Below are 23,001 nucleotides of genomic sequence, written 5' to 3' on the forward strand. Positions count from 1 at the left end.
GTTTAATTTGTTTTAATCTTAATTTCAAAAACCTCTCACCTCTCCAGGTTTCTTCCTCATGTCCTCTCAGGGAGTTTTTCCTTGCCACATCACCTCTGGCTTTCTCATTACGGATAAATTTAAATTTAAATGTTATATCTGGAATTTCTGTAAAGCTGCTTTGTGACAATGTCCATTGTTAAAAGTGCTATATAAATAAAACTGAACTGAATAGAATTGAATTGGCGGTCTATCAATTAGATTTGACCTGGTACTAAATTCTTGCAATGTAAATACACACTCTCTAGGCCACTAAATCTCGCAAACTAAACATCTTACACACGCTAACACACACTTCCTCATTCAGACCTTTTTTTTTTTCCAAGCAACCCTTAAACGGACATCATGAATTTTCCCAAGCGACCAAGCATGTTTTGTTATTCCAGATTTATCATTTAGGACTATTGTAACATTTTAACATTTTTAATCCTATGTCAGTAATATATGCATAACATAAGTGACTGAAATCCATAGGAATGTTCCTTGCAGTGTAGTGGGAAGGCTGAGCTTGCATTTCTTGACACAGCTTGGAGTCATATGGCAGGAGTTATATTTTAGAGGCATATTTTTGCATTCAAATTTCTTGACTTCTGTTGTTTCAGTGAGTCAGGGTCACCCAAGGTTGTCGCGCAACTATTAGATGCAATTTGTCCATTTTTATTGCTGAACTCCCGTGCTATTTTAGAAGAAGACGAAAATAGCATGTACACTCCTAATTGAAACGGGGCTTGCTTGAATGTGAGTCCCAGTAATTTCAAAATAGTAGCACACAAAATCTTCATAAGTCTTCATAGTTCGAGCGATATTTGTAATAGTAATTTGTAAAAATAAAGGTTGTAAGTTTCTCTCATGATCCCCTTTTGTAAATCAAGCAACCCCACATGCGGTCATGACCCCTAGTTTGGGAATCCCTGCCCTAACTCTTCGACACTCTAATCCAATCACCAGCTCCTTCGCATCACACACACTTTAACAATACAAATTACCATGGCTGAATATTATAATCAATTTATTTTTTATTTTTTATTAGGGTTCATACACTATTTAGTACACTACGTTTTGGTATTTAATCATAATATGGCTAGGATTTAATTAGCTAGCTACCACACTGGCTAATAAGGGATCATCAAAACAGGCCTATGAGAGAGTTTTTTTGGCCCAAATATAGAATCTGTAGAAGTATTGTCCTACCATCAAGAGCTACTGAAATTCATAACTATCTATCTGAATTCATAATTCAAATCTCTCTCTCTCTCTCTCTCTCTCTCTGTTCTTCACTGAATATCCTAGCCAAGAACAGTATCTTGATCTCTCCTAGCTACACTAAGTGCATGTGTCGCTTTCCCATCGCATCAATCTTCCCAGTTTCTCTGGGAAGCACAAGTTGTAAAATATTATTCAAATAAAACCTCATAATTCAAATAAATCCTTTTGCAATTAAACCAGGCATATCTCTTTTGGTGTTAAAAAAAAAAAGTACGTGGCATGGCAACGCAAGAATATGACAATGCTAATATTCAATGAAAATAAATGTTAAATGAGCAAACTTTCACTTAATGCCAGACCACACACCCAAAAACACAAGCAGTGTGCCAATACTTTAATCTTTAAAGTCCAGAGGAGTTTCAGTGCAGAACTTACTGTACCAGATGACATCAAAGACACCCACACAGACATGAAGTTCTGCATTCTCTGGAGCCGAATCTCATTTGTCTTTGTAGATTATTGGTCATGGTGCTACAGGGCATTCAGCACAGTTATGGTATATACTGTATAGGGCACAATTATAGTGAATAGGAAGTCGTTTGAGATTTGCCCCAACTTGATAGCTGATTTTACTTATGATTGCTTGGAAGAAATGTAAGGTCATGCAACACGGGTATAAGTAAATGTTACTGAAATGAATCTGGAACAGTAAACCGTAATCTGACAGTTTAATCATTAAGAAAAATAATTTAAGGTAATAATTATTTAAGGTAATAGTCACTTTATCCCCTAGATAAGGACTTTTAAAAGGAGTCATCTGTAGGACTGTCTCTGTCTCTCTCTCAGTCTGAAGTATTTTGTAAATCATGTCAAGCTGCAGTGGCTTTTTCCCCCTCTTTTTTTGTCTACTAGTAAAAGTAGTTTTAAAGTAGATTACTTTTTAAAGTTATGCTAGTAAATAGGCTATATAAAGAGAAATTCTTTTTCATCCTCCATTTTTTTTGCAGCATTACATTGTGCCACCACGTGCTTTTTTCCACCACATTTTTATTATAATTAAATCTTACTCCTGCTAATTTTGTGAAACAATACTGCGGCGAATGGGATCAATTTATTTAGATAGCTTTACTGTAGCTAGCAGAGCATTTGCTCACATGCGTAGCTTCCCTTCTCTATGTAGCTTGCTATCTTTTCTCAGAATGACCATTTCTTCCTACAGTATTTATATGTAATGTTCCTTGATTTGATGTCAAGAATCGCAAACGATCAGATGCTATTAGATTCAGTATCGATTCAGCAGGTTGTCTGAATAAATATGCGAAACATAGGCCAAGGTATTTGAACGCTTTTTAGCATGTATGAGGGTAAAACATGGTGCGGTAGGATGTTTTTTTGAATACATTGCAGTGGAACAAGCCAGCTGGCTTGAACAAGGATACAGCTCAAAGAAAATGTGTAAGGAGATCAGACCCAGTACTGGCTCACTGTTGTGGGTGTGTGAAACTAATTACTCCGCACACCCATGTGTATGTGTACAGTACACACCCCTGGTCCAAGTTGCTGTCAATGCCATTTTTGATGATGCCCTCACTGCATCACTGGAAACTTTGAAGCAGTCCTGTGCACAGTACACACATTAGTATACACTGGACAGTTTGAAAAACCTCATCTGGTATTTTTCCAATCTTCAACCGTCCATTTTCAATATTCCTATGCCCTCTGTAGCCTCAGATTCCTGTCCTTGGCTGAGAGGAGTGGAGCTGATCGTAGTTTCCGCCTCAATGTTTGGCGTGTTTTGCATTCTCAGATGCTTTTCAGCTCACCACAGTTGTAACAAGTGGTTTATTTACATTACGGTAGCCTTCCTGTCAGTTAGAACTAGTCAGGCCATTCTGCTCTGACCTCTCTCATCAACCAGGCATTTCCATCCTTAGAAATACCACTCAATAGATTTTTTTTTTTTTTCGCACTGTCCTGTGTAAACTCTAGAGAATGTTGCGTGTGAAAATTGCAGGAGATCAGCAGTTTCTGAAATACTCAAGCCAACTCTTCTGGCACCAACAACAGTAAGATCACAGAGATCACTTTTCCTCCACTCTGATGTTTGATATGAACATTAACTGAAGCTCTTGACCTGTATCTGCATGACTTTATGTATTGTGTTGCTGCCACATGATTGGCTAATTGCATGAATAAGCAGGTGTGTAGGTGTTCCTAATAAAGTGGTCATTGAGTATATATTAAATGTCCAGAATGCCAGCTCTTTCTCATATGCACATAATCCTAATCTAATCTTATAAACAGGGAGAGACATGGGGAAAAAGTCTTTATTTACTATATTTGATGTAATATTGTGAATGATTTCTTGCTTATTACTGGATGGTAGATTTCATGGCTTCCCACCACTTTATTATTACTACTTCTAAGAAATACTGTGCTTTGGCAGACCTGGGTATTTAATATCCCACTCAGAAGTGCACTGTACAGATCTCCTGGAGACGCCTTGCCAAAAAGAGTGAGTGCCAAAAAGACAAAGACCAGAGGAGAAAAAAGTTTGGAGGTTGATGAGCAAAATTTGTTGTAAAAAGGAACAGGAAGCTGATAAATCTCTCACCGTCGTGCATCAGGATAGTGCTCTTCTGTACATCATCTCCCAGTATCAACACTGTTCACGACAATTGAGGAGACATGAAACAGAGGTGACATGACGCAGGACGGTCCAGTCACAGGAAACAAATTTGTTGTGAATAAGCATAGCAGCTCTGACACACTTTAGTGAATATTCCTCCATTCTGAAGTTTCAGGAGTCATAGCTGTTATTCCCATGCTTGGATATGAAAATGATACTAAACTGAAAATATAGGTGATGTTAAAAGTTAGAAATGTTCCACACTTTTTTTTTTATTGTAGTCAAAGATTTGATCATGAAAAGTAAATTTCACCGCAGTCTCACACTTGTCTCCACTTTCATTCAGTCAACATCGTTTGTATGAAATAAAATGACATTCAATTCAATTTTATTTATATAGCACTTTTAACAATAGACATTGTCACAAAGCAGCTTTACAGAAATAAATGGATTAAAAAATATATATTGTAAATATGTGAATTTATCGCTCTATATCCATCTACATCACCTCAATTATTGCAATTTGCCATCAGATGACTTTTTTTTTTTTTTTTGTAAATTAAAGTAACTTAAATCAATAGCCAGTGAGACTACTAGGCATTCCTTGTGATTGGTGAAAAAGTTCAAATGCACAGAAACATGACTGGATTGAGCCTCTCTGAGGTTTGTACCATGTATTTGGGAAGGTCAAAATTAACTGTAAGGAGTAAATAATAAATACAAATATAAATTGTATTCATTTTTGTACTTCATACTTAGATAAAGTAGAAATCCAATAAAATGATAGCGAATGAAAATCAAGCATCATATCGTGGAACATTCGGGGGTGGAAAAAGTAGTGAGATGTTATATGTAGGTGAAAGTGAAGATTTTATTTAATTAAAAGTGGAAGTAAAAAGTTAAAATTAAAAGTTGCTAAATTAAAATGTACTCAAGTACTTTTAAATGTACTCATTAAAATGTAATGCTGTAACTGATGAAATATTAAGTTAAAGGGGTGGAAGAATCCAGAAATTAAAATGCTAATCAGTCAGAAGTAAAATATCCTGTAAATGAGTAATATTTCACATTAGCTGCCTAGCTGATTACGCTAGCTACTGGAATCCATGCTAGTCAAACCTGCCATTAGCAAAGAAAACAGGCTAACTTTGAACATAGCATGTTAATGTTAGCAAATTTGTGAAACTTAATGTCAACTTAACTCAGCATGCTTTTTCAAATTACATGGAGAATTTTTTTTCCATACTAACAGTTCATGCAAAGGGATTACAAATGGATTACATTTCCAAGGAATATATATATATATATATATATATATATATATATATATATATATATATATATATATTCAGTCCTTGGAAATGTTGTAATTAAGTAAGAGTACAAATCTGTATATATTACTTACGTATAGAAATGAAATACAATTATTCGAGTATTTTCCACCCCTGCAAACATACTGAACAGAAGTAGGGTCTGCTGATTAATGTCTGTATTTTTTTCCTTCCTCAGTGCTCTTAATGCACGAAACATAAAGAATGACCTGTCTTAACGTTCAATATATGTTCCTTCTTGATTTATAGTTTCTCATCACTGCTGGGCTCTGTGGCTTTAGAGCAGCTTTAACTGTGAGTCCAGAAGTTTCAGTGTGTAGTTAGTGCTGCTGTTAGCTGCTATGAGACCTGCTGCTCTTATATATATATATATATATATATATATATATATATATATATATATAAGAGCAGCAGGTCTCATAGCAGCTAACAGCAGCACTATTATATATATATATATATATATATATATATATATATATATATGTATATATACATATACATATATATATATATATAATAGTGCTGCTGTTAGCTGCTATTATATATATAATAGTGCTGCTGTTAGCTGCTATTATCCTGCAAAATCCATCTGAGATATATATATATATATATATATATATATATATATATATATATATATATATCTTAGATGGATTTTGCAGGATAATTATTGGAATTATTATTATTTCACAGAGTGCTGATGTGCATTACTGTGGTTCTTGGTGTCAGGGAATTTTGAATGGTACTGTAGGCTTTCTGTTTTTCTTTCTACCTTCTTTCATTTTACTCCTGTCTCTGACTTCTTCCTGCTTTTTTTCCAGCTCAGTGTGAGTAATAACAGGAAATGGGCTTGATGGAGTCTCTTGGTGGCTGTTAATCGCTGAATGAGTCAGGAGTGTGTCACAAATGCACATAGTGCACTTGGATAGATTGGTCATTTCCCTCAGAGGTCCTTAGATACATCAATTAGTATTAGTAGCCTTTGCATTGATACGCCTAGTGTTTGTTTTCTATTCCAAATCCAACTTCTTTGTTAAGTCCCTCTTTCCCTGGCTACCTGTCTGTCTACACTAGTGATGTTTCTCTCATGCTTGTAAATCATTTTGTCAGGGTTTCACAGCACTGCTGTACTGCTGTATGGGGGTTATAGTGGGTCTGTAAGTGTTAGGGGCAGCTTTACATGGTGCTTGGTCAATCCGCCATCAAGGTGGAGGTCACATCTGGGTCTGGATTGTCAAACTGAAGTTGGGAGGCAAAGGAGGAAAAAAAGGTTTAAGTATTCCCCAGATATGAGATTTGCCACCTTAAAGGAATATTTCAATGGACAAGAACTTCATTGCTTTTCTCAGTACTGAGAATGAAACAGAATAGCTGTTTATTCCAAAATCACTTACAATGGAAGTCTAAGGGCAGTTGTTTAGATTATTTTAGAAATGATTTTCCATTTTCATACGCTGAGTGATTCAGCTGAAAAAACACTATTGTGTTCAGGTATATGAGAAGAGGGAATAATAATAATAATAATAATAATTATTATTATTATTATAAAGATATGATAAAATAATCCTTTATTTGTTCCCGAATGGGGAAATTTGCATTGTTACGGTAGCAAAGGATAGGAGACATAATACTTATAATAATAATAATAATAATAATAATTATTATTATTATTATTATTATTATTATTAAGATATGATAAGATAATCCTTTATTCGTCCCCCAGTGGGGACATTTCCATTGTTACAGCAGCAAAGGATAGGAGACATAATACTTATAATAGTAATTATTATTATTATTATTATTATTATTATTATTTATTGTCCTGCAATAATTATTAATGCAGCTAATTATCCTACACCTAAACCTTAACCTCAGTAACCTTTTGGTTCTTTTAGTTTTTAAAAATAAAAGCTGCAGTATTTATTTTTTAAAAAAAGCAGTTTTCATTGTAGAGACTGGAGATATTGTCAGATATTCCTAACCTTGTGGGAATTTTGTTCCCCACCAAGCTATAAAAACATGCCTCCCCACACACACTGTGGGAGCTGTAATCCTCTGTCAAACCTTTTGAACCTGACTGAGTGAATTGAGCCCAGAATGTTGCAATAACCTCCCCAACACTCCATATGCTCATTCATCAACATCCGAGGAAGATCGGAAGCCTTAGGCAGACTCCACACCTTTAAACACAACATCACTGATGGCCCTTTTATAGTAGCTAAAGCATGAGCTTCTGAAATGTCTTTTTGGATTGGAGGTGAAATAGTGCAACACTGCGCCTAATCATGATGTCTTCAGGGTTATAAATATGGGTAGATAAATGTATGTACATGTATATAGATAGATAGATAGATAGATAGATAGATACATAGATAGTCTGTGGCCCAAAAACAGTGAACCTTTGTCTGACCTACTAATACACTCGCCTTGAATACATTATAAAAGTCTACTGACTCAGTGTGGTATTTACGAGTCTTGAATAGTGCCTCTCCTTCCTCATTACTCTTGTCATTTTAATTCCGCCAACTCCTGACCTGCCCACAGTGCCTAGAAACAAGAAACATTACACAGTTAAACATAGTTAAACCCTCCCGGTATCACCCAGTTAGAAGTGAAATTTAATCCGGCCATTAGCTATACGGTCATTATGCTCAAGAAAGTTATGAGCAAATGTCTTGACATGTTTAGAGCCTTCCACTCAGAGGATTGGAGAGAAATTTAGGGAAAGCCCACAGGGCTGAATGTGTGGAATCTCACTTCTCCAAGACTGAACTTGAACCCGCTGGCCCGGTGGCAAGCTTCACGCAGCCCAGGTGCGTAGCTGCGCCCTATAGCTGGAGGGAGAAGCACGACGTGATGAGGTCAGAACCTTGAGGCCCAATGCTCTAATGAGATCTTAATGAAGCTGTCACTCTGCCTGTTGCCCAACCTGCTCATCAGGTGAGATGGGAGAGGATTTAATAGCTAAAACAAAAGCTAGGTGAGAGGTAAGATGTAAGCAGATGGATAAATAGAGAAAGGCCTACGATGTCAATCATGCAGATCCTTAGCGTAACAATGCATCATTGATTTGAGCTGCTACCACAGAGATTGAAACATCCAGTCAGACACTAACTGGACATTTGTTTTCTCAATCTTTGTACTCCTGCACATGCATTCAGTTCAAAAAGTGGGACTTTGAGGTCTAAATAAAGAATATCAGAATTAATATAAAAATAAACATTGAACCTTTTAGTAATCACAACTTTTTATACAAAGTCTTTTTCAGTGAATATACAAATGAACAGAATTTCAATTAAAATTCTATAAAGTTTTTTTATTTATTATTATTATTATTAATAATAATAATTAAAAAAATAAATAAATAATTAGGGATGCCCTCAGGTGAGAGAGTGCGTGGCTAAGAGAGGGTGTGTCTGAGAGAGAGGGCGTGGTGCGATAGGGCGTAGCTGAGAGAGTGTGTAGCTGAGAGAGGGTGTGGCTGAGCGAGGAGGTGGTTGAGAAAGGGCATGGCTGAGAGATAGGGCATACCTGAGAGAGGGCGTGGCTGAGAGAGGAGGTGGTTGAGATAGGGCATACCTGAGAGAGGGCGTGGCTGAGAGAGGAGGTGGTTGAGATAGGGCATACCTGAGAGAGGGCATGGTTGAGCGAGGATGTGGCTGAGAGAGGGCATGGTTGAGAGAGAGGGTGTGGCTGAGAGAGGGCATGGCTGAGAGAGGGCGTGGTTGAGAGAGGGTGTGGCTGAGAGAGGGCGTGGCTGAGAGAGGGCATGATTGAGAGAGAGCACGTGGTTGAGAGAGAGGGCGTGGTTGAGAGAGGGAGTGGATGAGAGAGAGGGCGTGGCTGAGAGAGGGTGTGGTTGAGAGAGGGCGTGGCTCAGAGAGGGAGTGGCCGATAGAGGGCGTGGCTGAGAGAGGGCGTGGCTGAGAGAGGGAATGGGTGAGAGAGGGCATGGCTGAGCGAGGGCATGGCTGAGAGAGAGCCCGTGGTTGAGAGAGGGTGTGGTTGAGAGAGGGCGTGGCTGAGAGAGGGTGTGGTTGAAAGAGGGCATGGCTGAGATAGGGTGTGGCTGAGAGAGGGAATGGGTGAGAGAGGGCGTGGTTGAGAGAGGGCATGGTTGAGAGAGGGAATGGGTGAGAGAGGGTGTGGTTGAGAGAGGGCATGGCTGAGAGAGAGCCCGTGGTTGAGAGAGGGTGTGGTTGAGAGAGGGTGTGGTTGAGAGAGGGCATGGCTGAGAGAGGGTGTGGTTGAGAGAGGGCGTGGCTGAGAGAGGGTGTGGTTGAGAGAGGGTGTGGTTGAGATAGGGTGTGGCTGAGAGAGGGAATGGGTGAGAGAGGGCGTGGTTGAGAGAGGGAATGGGTGAGAGAGGGTGTGGTTGAGAGAGGGCATGGCTGAGAGAGGGAATGGGTGAGAGAGGGTGTGGTTGAGAGAGGGCATGGTTGAGAGAGGGAATGGGTGAGAGAGGGTGTGGTTGAGAGAGGGCATGGTTGAGAGAGGGAATGGGTGAGAGAGGGTGTGGTTGAGAGAGGGCATGGCTGAGAGAGGGCATGGGTGAGAGAGGGTGTGGTTGAGAGAGGGCATGGCTGAGAGAGAGCCCGTGGTTGAGAGATGGTGTGGTTGAGAGAGGGTGTGGTTGAGAGAGGGCGTGGCTGATATAGGGTGTGGCTGAGAGAGGGAATGGGTGAGAGAGGGTGTGGTTGAGAGAGGGTGTGGTTGAGAGAGGACGTGGCTGAGCGAGGGCATGGCTGAGAGAGGGAATGGCTGAGAGAGGGTGTGGTTGAGAGAGGGCGTGGCTGAGAGAGGGTGTGGCTGAGAGAGGGAATGGGTGAGAGAGGGCATGGTTGAGAGAGGGCATGGCTGAGAGAGGGCGTGGCTGAGAGAGAGGGCGTGGCTCAGAGAGGGAGTGGTTGTTGGTGGGGATTCCAGTTGCCCTTGAACTAGGCTTATTCCAGTAATTCCTAAACATTAAACACTTAATCTCTCTCATAACAACAACAACCCCAGAAATGTAAATTCACCTACTCATAACTGATAACTGAACCAAATTTCCAGTAAGATCTGCACAAGCTCCTAAAACAACAAACATGCGCTGACACCACAGCAAGACCAGGACAAACTCTTCTGGTTATGGGGAAAAAAACAGCAGAAAGGAGAATAAATCTATGATAGACTATAGAGTGATGCAAGAAGAAGGATCAGGTTTAAAAACATATAGCAAGTAGAGACACATGCACAGACAGTTCTAGGTTTTTAATAACAGTGTCTCTGCCAAAAACACGCTTATAGCAGAGAACTGTCGCCAACATCACTTCTTTTTATATAAATGCTGAGGCTTGGCAGATAATAATGTCAAATAATGTTTTCTTTTCTTGATAGTCATGTTCCCAGCTATGGCACACCTGAGAATATCAAATATTTACTTTTTCCTCTGAGCTTATCTCTCTTTTATAGTCAGCAGGAACAGTGGCAAAACACACAACACTGAAATGCTCCTTCAAAAATGCCCTTTCAGCTACGATACATACAGTAACTATTTGGTTAAGATAACAAAGTAGGACAAAACATGATCTATATGAAAATGAAAACGTATTGCAATAGACTGAACGTGTTAAACGTGCTAGATGAGTCTGGGTGATTCTACAGCATAAATAAAATACTTTTCAACACATTCTCTTGACAAAAGTTCATTAAGTGCAATGAAAGCTCCATTACCTGAAGTCCTGTTATTACTACTAATAAAGTGATAATAAAGATAATAATACTGGTGTATAATTCAGTGTAATACACTGAGAATACTGTGTTTGGGTTCTATGGGGCAGTGTATCATTGAGTCTCTTTTCACATCATAAAAAGTACTCTTATGCCAAAAGCTATAAACTTGCAGCTGGCCTTTGTATATACAGTATAAATATATTTTTTAAAAGCAGAAAACAATTAAAAAATAGCTAATGGACACGTGAAAAAGGAGAAATCCACCCCGCAACACATTAAATGTGTTTATATTGAAATATTTGTGATGTTTTGTTTTTTTTTAACTGATTTTCCTGCTAATTTGTTGATTGGTGCTGTAGTTTTGTTATTCCCATGAGAAGTTGACGTCATTGCTAGCGCAGCTCCAATGGCATATAATAGGAGAAGAAAAAAAAATTCAGCGCTCCCAAATGTAAGGGATAACAGTGAGGTTTCGGTGTTAGCTCCTAAAAACAAAAGAGCAAGAGCTTCTTTGCTCACTAAATATTTTCCAGCAAGCTTGAACATCATATTAATGAGAAATCCAAGACAGAAGTAGAGGAGACAGCAAACGATGGAGTCAAAGTTCCAGAATGCAATGCAGCTATACAAAACAGCTGTGCTGAGTTATGGCAGAGACATGGCTTGGCTAGTTAGTGATGTATGAGATGATGAGCACATGGAGTTAACAGTGGCCGTAAAGCATGAAAGCTGAAGCTTAAGAAGATGATCTGTATGAGCTGAGTGTACAGACGATGAGGTGAGAGAGCTGGACGGACTAAAGGACTAAAGCGCCGCTGCATCGCTCTCTTTAGGTAGGCTAAAAAGAGAGCTAAATCCCGCAGGGCACCACCATTAGTGGGTAGTGAAATGGCATTGTGGGTAATGAAGGAAACCATTAACCAGTCATCCACTGCAAGACAAAAAAATTAATAAGACAGAAAAGCATTTTTAGTCATGATTACTCGTAAGTCAAAAATGATATCCAATATTGAATAATAACTGAAGTGTCATCTCACCTTTTTTCTCTGGTTCTTCTGTATTTGAAGCAGCTCACGGCCCAGATCAGTGGTGCTGTTGGATTAATTGTGGAGTTTCCACCAGTAGGGAGCAGCATCAAGTCAATTACTGGAACAAGGCATGCAGAAATCCTAAAAAAAAAAAAAAATGCTGGGATGTGTAGTTTTGGGGCAATTATTCTATCCCTTAGTTTGTAAATATAAAGCTGAAAGTTGTATGATTCATGATTTTCGTCCAAAGCAAAACTTGGAAAACAGAAAGCAGAGATCAGGTCAGCGTGCAGACATTTTGGGAGGCAACCTCATTCATAATCATGTTCATAACATGAGTCTGTTTAATGCCACGTTTTGCCTTGAAGAAAGCAGCCGTTACAAGGTTTTAAGCAATACAGTCTGTCAGTGTTTATTTTAATGCAGACATGTTAGATCAGTGGTTGCTTTAAGAAAGCCAAGCTAGTCAGTTTGCTTTGTTAGATAGGCACCTGTCTAATTAGCCTGTATGAAACATTATTACAGATACATAACCATTACAGATAAGAAACTGATGCAGTTACATATATATATATATATATATATATATATATATATATATATATATATATATATATGTGTGTGTGTGTGTGTGTGTGTGTGTGTGTGTGTGTATAGTACTGTGCAAAAGTCTTAGGCACCTTATATTTTTATTAAAAACTTAGTAAATAGATTTGTATTTTATGACTTGTACATTATTGACTCAGTACAAAAACGTTTTAGATTCCAAACATTAGTTTTCCATCACAAAATTAAATGTTAAGGTTTGTATGTCAGTAAAGAAAGCAGCAGATTACATAAGAGACACTTTTCAGACAAAAAAAACATAATGAAGGCTGCTGGGTTTTGCTGCAAAAATAAGAAGAAAGTGTGACAGTCAAAGTCTCCAGAAGAACTGTGGCTGCTTCTGCAAGATGCTCAGTAACACTTACAGCTCATTTCCTTATAAAACTGCACACACTGCACCTGAGACTACTATTTTTTTTAAAGTGAAGGATCATCACACCAAATATTGACTTTGTTTCATTTATTACTGTTTACTGCTCTTTATAGTATTTTTTTTTAATGTAGAAACATTTAATTTCATGATTTCTGAAGGCATCTTTGCTCTCTCTCTCTATATATATAGTATAGGTTCACCTTATTACCTTTTATTGCATGATACATGATTTAGTGAAACCTCCCCAGAAGACAATAACAGCACTGAGCCATTTCCTATAATGTCTAAAAAGCTTGGCTGGGGAAGGATCTTAGATAATATTGCATGGAAAACATTTCAAGCTCCTTTACATCCTCAGGTTTGTGAATGTAGACTGTATTTAATTCAGATCACAGGTTTTCACTAAGGTTCATATCCAGCAAATTGGCTCTGTTAATATGTATGATGCATAAACACACGTATATGTACAGTACATGTGGAGCTTTGCATTATACTGTGCTGGTTTCTGGTGTTCAAGGTTACTTTTAAACTTTATAAATCTGAAGTTTTACCTCGGTCCTTGGCTGGATACTTCCACTTGTAATTGAGTAAGATGTTGATACATTATCTATATTTTTACTGTAGAATTTCTCAGTACTTTTTCATACATGGTGTGGGATCGTCATTCCTTCTCGGCCCACCAGAGGGAGCTCAAGGCTATGGGTACCATCACCTTGAGCTCTCTCGCTCTCTCTCTCTCTCTCCCTTGCTTTATTTTATTATTATTATTATTTTTTTGCTCTCTGTGCATACCAGCTTCAGAGGATCTATTATCATTATTATTATTATTATTGTAAGCGTATACCTTTGATTTTAGTTGAGCTCTATTTTTTTTTAAAGCAGTCGAGACAAAGTATTTCAATTCAATTCAATTCAATTTTATTTGTATAGCGCTTTTAGCAATGGACATTGTCACAAAGCAGCTTTACAGAAATAAATGGATTCACAAAAAAAAGATATATTGCAAATATGTGAATTTATCCCTGTGAATTTATCCCTAATGAGCGAGCCAGAGGCGAGGGTGGCAAGGGAAAACTCTCTGAGACGATATGAGGAAGAAACCTTCCTAACCTCAGGTTTAAATTGAGCTTCTTCAACAGCTTTAACGGCTCCAAAGTCCTGGGTTTGAGCCTGAGCTCGGGTTAGGGTCTATGTGGAGTTCTGCATGTTCTCCCTGTGCCTGTGGGTTTCCTCGGGGCTCTCTGGTTTCCTCCAACATCCCAGAAACATGCAGGTGGGTGGCTTGGCTTCACTAAATTTCCCCTAGGTGTGAATGTGTGTGTGTATGGTGCCTTGGTGTCCCATTCAGGGTGTGTTCCCGTTTCATGCACAGTGTTCCTGGAATAGGTTCCGGCTGCACCGTGACTCTGACAAAACAAGTCTAAGCTCATATCTTATCTGCCTGCTTTTGGAGTGCTGCATGCCATCAGGCCTCGATCATATGATATTTACTGTGTCTGTGATGAGGTGGTTGTTTATGAGAAGTGACCACATTATTGACGGGAGGAAGACTTTTACCCTCGCTGTTCACTTGGTACAGGACAAATGCCTTGACGCTCAGTATTGTTAGCAAACACACTGGAGCAGCTGGCCTGTGGAGCAAGATTATTTTATCATTCCTCTGTTGATAGAACTATGCAGCGCACCAGACAGAGGCTATACAAGCAATCACACACATATGGCAAATGCCTCTTTTGTTATTCTAAAAAATTCAGAGTGCCTAATAAAACGTCTTGTGTACGTGTAAAGTTGTGGTCTTGTGAAAAGACCATTTAAACAGTGCAATACTGTCCGGGTTTAATAGAAATCTTGCAGTTAATGAAGTACATGGAGCACTTTATAGAACTAAACTAATCCGTTCCATAATGCTTTCTACTCACTGTTTTTTTACAGCTGTATTTTTAATTGGTGTTCTGTTTTGATTTCTATTTATTCTAATGAATAATTAAATAAAGCAATAAAAGAGTTGAGCAAAATGATTGGGTTTACAAAACTTTTAAATGTACTGTGGTCAGGATTTGGAGTTTTTTCTCTCATCTCCAAAAATATTTATGAAATATTTATCTCATGAAATATTTATGAAATTGTCAAGTTTTTTGGACTTAGCTTCCCTTTGAAGAACTTTATTAGTTGGAATTGGTCGTGCAGTTCTGGTTGGTTGTCGGTTTTGCAGCTTCTGTTTTTAGAGACGCAAAGAAGAGCAAAAGAAACAAAACGGACATGATGACAACAACAACAACGATGGCAAAAACAACGACAACGATGACAACAACAACAGCCATAACAACAACAACGATTGCAACAACAGCAACAACGATGACAACAACAACAGCCATAACAACAACAACGATGGCAACAACAGCGACAACGATGGCAACAGCAACAGCCATAACAACAACAACAACGATGGCAACAACAGCAACAACGATTAGAACAACAACAACAGCCATAACAACAACAACAACAACGATGGCAAAAACAATGAAAACAATGAAAACGATGACAACAACAACAGCCATAACAACAAGAATGATGGCAACAACAATGAAAACAATGACAACAACAGCCATAACAACAACAATGATGGCAACAACAGTGACAGTGATGACAACAACAGCCATAACAACAATAACAACGATGACAACAACAGCCATAACAACAACAACAATGATGGCAACAACAGCCATAACAACAACAACAATGATGGCAACAACAGCCATAACAACAATAACAATGATGGCAACAACAATGAAAATGATGACAACAACAACAACAACAACAATAATAATAATAATAATAATAATAACAGTAATTATTATTATTATTATTATTATTATGATTATTATTATTGTTGTTGTTGTTGTTGTTGTTGTAATAGTAATTATTATTATTAGTAGTAGTAGTATTGTTATTATTATTTCATTAAAAATGAATATTAATATATTAAGAATTTGATTTCCTTCCTATGGAATTCAGCAGTCCTTAAAATAAAAGTCTATGCTGGTCCATGCTAGTCTATTCTGACTGGAGATCAATTCTGACTTTGTATATCAATTTTGGGCTCAGAAAACCTGCTATATTTATTTAACCTAATTACGGCTCTAAATGCGATAGGGAAGGTCCCTTGACACAAGGTCCCTTGAAAACCATTATTTGACATTTATAATGGCTTAAATGAAAATGAAATCTAAAAATCAAATGACCTGCAAAAAGCTCATCGCTTTAATTATTATTTTTTTTATTAGGCACTGGCTTTTCTCCTACAGGTTATGGCTGTCAATTTACTAAGATTAACATGGACTAAAGACACGACCCGACCTAAGTGATGAGACCTGAGAGGAGTTATGGCACTTCACTTGGGAGTGATTTATTAATCATGACTGTGGACAGCTATTTGCAGTAATAAAGCTGTTTTTTTTTCCTCACTCATGCTTTGGTAGGAAAACCAAAGAGCTCAAAGAGACAAATATTTCATTGTTCTGCACAAGTAATATAATAAAGTTTCATATAATCTGGAACTGGAGGGATTGGAGGCAAAGAAGTACCCAAAGATCACAGTTTGATTTGATTTTTTTTTTTTTTTTTTTTTTGAGAGAGAGAGAAATTCGACATAAAATATTAGACATCTCCTCAGCAAGCTGTTTGGAAGGGCTGCAGGAAAGAAATCCTTCCTGAGAGCAACACACAATACGCAGCACCTGAACCGCAGTTGAAGTTGTCAGATGTGTAGTGATTGATATATACACACACCACTGGCATGTTTGGTGGAAAAAGTGAGTGTATACAAGGAAAAGCCCTCAAGCTCACTGTAAAATATGATGGTGGATCATTTAGGGGCTCTTGTAAAGATTGATGGCTTTACATATTACACTTCATATAATCAGTTGCCTAACACTCACTTTCCTGCTTCAGTGAATAATCTGACCAGAATCCTATCCCGGGACTATGATTAACATTATGATCATACCATACACTCTGTATTCTTCCAACACATTTAGTACTGTTAGTGCCTTTTCTTTAAATATCTGTTATACTGTAATGTTCATAACTCCACTATCAAGCAAACAGACTCATGTACAAGCTCTAATATGTGGATCATTTCATTCCCAATTCCTCCAACTCTACGAATAGAAAGCTACCTTTCTCAAGTCAAGTTAAGTCAAGTAACCATTTACAAGTACATAGTGAAATGAAACAACGTTTCTCCAGGACCAAGGTGCTACATAAGACAAACACAGAACAACACAGAACTACGAGGGACTACATAATTTATACATAAAGCGCACAAGTGCAAACGTGCAGACAGCACAAGACAGTAGGATAGTAGGATAGACAATGGACATAGTAAGTTCCAGTCCAGTGCCGACCAGTACACGGTTCTGTTTAAAAGTGGACCTAGTGACAATAGTGCAAAGAGTACAAGAGTACAATACAAAGTAGCTGAAATAGTGTAAACATAAGTGTAAACATAAGAGTAGCAGCCTATGTGCAGTATAATAAATATTGTAGCAGCATAAACATGTGCAAAAACTTGCAAAAAAAACTGCAAAGAGGATGGAGGATGCTCAGTTGCGTGTGTATATATGTATGTGTGTGTGTTCAGTCCAGTTTCTGAGTATTGAGGAGTCTAAGGGTAAAGAGTGTGAGAGGGGTGTGTGGGGTCATCCATAATGCTGGTGGCTTTGCGGATGCAGCGTGAGGAAATGGAAATGTCCGTGATGGAGGGAAGAGAGACTCCGATGATCTTCTCAGCTGTCCTCACTATCCGCTGAAGGGACTTGCGATCCGAGACGGTGCAATTCCCCAAACCAGGCAGTGATGCAGCTGCACAGGATGCTCTCGATAGTCCCTCTGTTTCTCAAGAGTTACGAGCCATAAACAAACCTGGCACTCTCTTCTCTACACTTAGATGTTTCTGATGACTCTTATTAGCTAAATCTGATAAAGCAGAGCAAATTAGATCAAGAGAGAACAAGAGAAATATTTCACCGAAAGCACTTTGAGCTCTAGGATAAACTTTTTTTTTTATTATAAGATGGATAAGTTAAAAAGTGTTAATGGACAGGAAATTATTATAAACCACACAGAACCTGAATTTCAGTAAAATCAAATATATATATATATTGGCAGTAGACTCATTACAGTCTAAAGTCCAGTAATAGTTACTATAATGTATAAGAAATAAATGTAAACTTTTAATCAGGTTATATCAATATGCAATAGGTCTTAGTTACTGTTTTTTTTTTACTCTGAGTAAAATTAAACACATATCAGACAATCCTGTTCACACACCATTTCACCATTTTCTTCATGTTTAAATAGTCAAGATGTGATATATTTTTTAAATTAAAACAGTGATATACAGTATATGACTACTTGACAACTAAAGTGAAGTGTGGAGCTTCATTGTAGCTCTTAAGGAGTTGTGTGAATGTTTAAAAATCCTCTACTAATATTTATGGATTAAAAATATCAGTATTTTATGCACGGTGGAGAAGAAAAAGCTCTAGTCATAAAATTCCACTCGAAGCACTTTCAGCCACAAGATGTGTTAGTATAGAGAAATATTTCAACCCGAACAGTGCTTGAGTGTTAGCAAAGCACAAAATATAATTGGAAAGCACTTTCCTATGAATTTCAGAAAAATAAAGCTTTAAAAAAAATAATGTTTTATAGTTATGCTTTCATGCATTTTTCATGCTTTCATGGCAAAATTACAGTTTAAGCCAAAAGTTTACATACACCATTCAAACTCCATTTTTCACAGCTTCATGTTGTCATACATTTCCTGTGTTAAATCAATTCAGGTATCTACTTTATTTCCAGAAAAGGTCATTTCAAAATAATAGCAAGAGATAGATTTATTTCAGTTTTTATTTACTATGTCAGATGTTCAGTGGCTTAGAAGTTTACATGCACTTTGGTGTGTAATAATTCTTCTTTCTCATAATGCAATCTATTTCTAAACTGTAGTAGTTACTTTTCCAACATGATGCTGCCACCCCCATGCTTCACAGTTGGAATGGAATTAAATCCTCATCCTTTTTTCTCCATACATAGTGCTGCCAATTATGGCCAAACTGTTCAATTTTTGTCCTCCAAAAGACTTCATCAAGGTCTTCATCCTCATGATCACCTGTATACTTTGGTCTGGCTTTTTGTATGCCAGTGTTTTTTCTAAGGGCTTGGCTGAGTTGCTTGGATTTTCCCATGATATCAAGGGCAAAGAGGTACTGGCCCTAAAGGTAGCAAATACAGCCACAGGTGCATGCCCATTAACTCCTAATTATGGCAGTTGGCCAATCAGAAGCTTCTAAATGTCATTACATTAATTTCTGGACTCTTCCAGAGGACAAATAGACTTGCCAAGGAAATGTATGATAATATGAAATGTGTGGAGTTGTGAAAAACTGAGATTGAATATCTATAACCTTGGTGTATATAAACTTTTGGCCTCAACTATATGTCTGGTTTAATCTTTAGTTTCTGTTAATATGTCTTGAGTTGCAGTTATTCTGCTACTGCTATTTTGAAATATTGGGCTGATAAGACAAAATGAATATTGCACATCTACAGTAATTGCTAACAGAATAGTGTTTTCCTTCCTGAATAAATGTTCAAATGCTAACACTTGCAATATTTTATATTAAATAATTTACTATGATCATGCAACTAAATTATTTAATATTTTATATTAAATAATTTAGTTGCATGATCATAGTAGGTGGAACTCCTTTTAAAGAAATGCAATAATATGGATATTTTAGGTACTGATTCAAGCCTAAAGCCTGCTTGTTATGGCATGCATTTTCAACAAAAAAGCCCTGAATGGTGTGGTGAATTAAAAGAAAGCTGGGATACAGCTCAGGGATACAAAAGCGTGCAGGTGAGAAAGAAAAGCAAAGCATTGTGAATCAAAAATATACACCTTCATTCATTCATTCATTCATTCATTCTCTGTAACCTATTTATCCTGGTCAGGGTCATGGTGGATCCAGAGCCAATCCCAGGAACATTGGCTGCAAGTTAGGATAATCTATCCCAAGAAACCATGCACACACACACAATCATACACTTATACACACCTAGGGGAAGTTTATCATAGGCCATCCATTTAGCCAATCTGTTTCTGAGAGGTAGGTCTGGAGGAAACACTGAGGAAACCCACATGGACATGAGATGAATATGTGAAGCTCCACACAGACAGTAACCCGAGCACAGGATCGAATCAGGAGCTGTGAAGCAGTCAGAAGAGAATCAAGCCACCGCAATGTCTGAATCACATTTGAGATTCAAAGCTGCAGTGGACCTCTTCATGGTCATGGGAAGCTTTCCAGTTACGCTAAGAAAAATAACCATGTCATAAACAATGGGCTTCTTAAGGATCTCAGAAACAAATACACCACTTTGAAGCAGCCCCACTATCCCTCAAGACAGCTTTTATGAAATCAGCATACAGGATGGAAATGCCAGTGGCAAGACAGTAAATATTCACATTGATGAATTCAGTGTGTGAAATAAATGCAAAAAAAAAAAAAAAAAAGAAATGTAGGGAAAAAAACACTCACGGATACTACGCTTGTGAGCAGTATGTTGGTCACGTGTCCTGTTGTTATGCAGAGAGTGAAGACAAAGCGGCAAGACAGAAAGACATGATAAAGGAAAGGATATATGTAGATCCTTGTAGACAGCGTGTTAAACAGAGTGTTAAAGATACACAGCGATTAAAGAGAAATAAATGATTGTAGAAGAAGAGCAAGCAGTGAGGTGCATGTAGAAAAGCAGAAAGTGCATATATATATATATATATATATATATATATATATATATATAAGTATATATATACTATAAAATAAACACCTAGTGAAATATTAAATAATTATAGACAGTTTTATGTAAAGTACATATAATCATTTGAAAACCTGATTTGTTTTCTAGAAGATTAGCTCATGCGACAGTAATAATTTATCAGCTTTCCGCATGCTACAACACTTTGTCACATTGTAAGTGACCGTGTTCTTAACTGTTGTTATATTTGTTCATATTTTTTTTCAATATGGTGAGCTTTAAAGCCCTGCAAGCCCTGAAATTTTGCTACGTGGCAGTTGATTGAAAAAGGAGCTAAAATATTTTAGGATGCTAATATTGTCTGCCAGCAGAAACAATGCTAAGGTCCAAGCACACTAGTAAGAACAGTTCCTATGATTAGACAGACCCTTTACTATGAGGTGGCCATTTTAGACTCAATGACTTTACTGGGGTGGAAATCTAGGGTGGGGCATAATATCAAACCACAGAAAATTAATCTAGCAAACTACAGAAAATGACAATGTGGCTCTGCTATCTGTGTAGAAATCCATGTTAAAGCACTAAAATAGCTTAGCAATAGCTCAGTGGCTAAGGTTTTGAGCTACTACTCGGGTCATGAGTTCAAATCCCAGCATTGCCAAGCTGCCATTGGGTCTTTGAGCAAAAACTTAACCTTCCTCCTGCCTCAGTTGTAGGTTGCATTGGATAAAAAGCATCAACCAAATGAGCAACTGAAAATGTAGTGGATTATATTTCATTTTATACCGTAAATATATTTAGAAGTATTTATGATAAATGCACTCTGCTGTCAATTGCTGTATAACCATCTGGATACAGTGAAATACTGTTTGTAAAAATACAATGATAACAGTATTTCACTATATCCAGATGATTATACAGGAATTGGCAGCAGAGTGCATTTATCATAAATACTTGTAAATATAATTATTACAAAATACTTTTTTAACAATAATTATTTACTGTACATATGTAGGATTTTACTGGCAACTCTGCTGCCAGTAAATGACTGTACATTTGACAGTATTTAGTTAAACAGTATATATTATTCTTCTTTGCTGCTGCACTGCTGAGGTGAAAGAAATCTCAGTTTGGGCAAACATTAAGCCATCATCTTTCTCTCTGTGCAGCGCACATTTCTCAGCCTCAACCAACCATCTGGGTAATTTCTCCTCTGTCAGTGTTAAGTCAATACCCCTGTCCCAGTCAGCACGTCTCTGGGAAAAAATTCAATTTCCTCTAGAACCACTCTTCAATGGATACAGAGGACATTAGAAATGGACTTTTCTCCGCAACTGAGCATCAAAAGGACTTAATCTAGTGGACTTCACCTTTTTCCAAGCATCCACAAGCCATTAAGGTCTATTACCAGAAAGACTTTGTTATACTTTCTAATCTCACTGAGGTTTTAGATCCCTTTCAAAGAACTTTTCAAAAAAATCTTCAGCATCCCAGAAGCATTTATTGTGGCTCTTTACAGTGGTAAAACTACATTTTTCTCCAGAAACAACCTAAATCAATGTATTAATGAGCAACATGGAACTCAAAGGGACAAATCAAAGAACTCTTAAGGGCTGTAGTAAAGTGTTTCTCAGTTTTATTATGTACAATTTATTGCATATTTATATACAGTCACTGCGTATATATCCATACATATTTGGACCCTGACAGAGTTATTGTTATTTTAGCTATCTACCACAATACATTGAAGTTGAAACTAAATAATGAATATGAGCTCAATGTGCAAACCAGCTTTAAATTGAGGGTGTTTACATCCAAAGCAGATAAACAGTCTAGGAATTACAGCACTTTTTATATGTCCCCCCATACCCTGATCTGGTGACGGGGAAGGCCATAGCTGGTGGTCATTTTCATCCTCATCAAACCATTCAGTCAGGCCTTGTGTCATGTGACACCGTCATCCTGAAACTGAGAATGACAGAATTGTTTGAGCATCAGTCAGAAGAACGTTGTATAGAGACGTGTAGTGACTCTTCCCTCTAAGGGGACAAGTGGACCAAAACTATGCCAGCAAAACCTCCTACAAGATATCAGAGCCATCTGATCCCTTCACTTAGGAATCAATGCATTCAGTCTTGCTCTGTTGAAACACAGCCAGTTGAACAGACGGCAGCTCCAGCTATCCATGACCTAATAATGAACCCTCTTTCAATGTCACTTAGATCTTTACCTCTGATCCACAATCGAGGT

The sequence above is a fragment of the Pangasianodon hypophthalmus genome, chromosome 3, assembly GCF_027358585.1.
Source record: "Pangasianodon hypophthalmus isolate fPanHyp1 chromosome 3, fPanHyp1.pri, whole genome shotgun sequence".
Taxonomy (NCBI): Eukaryota; Metazoa; Chordata; class Actinopteri; order Siluriformes; family Pangasiidae; genus Pangasianodon; species Pangasianodon hypophthalmus.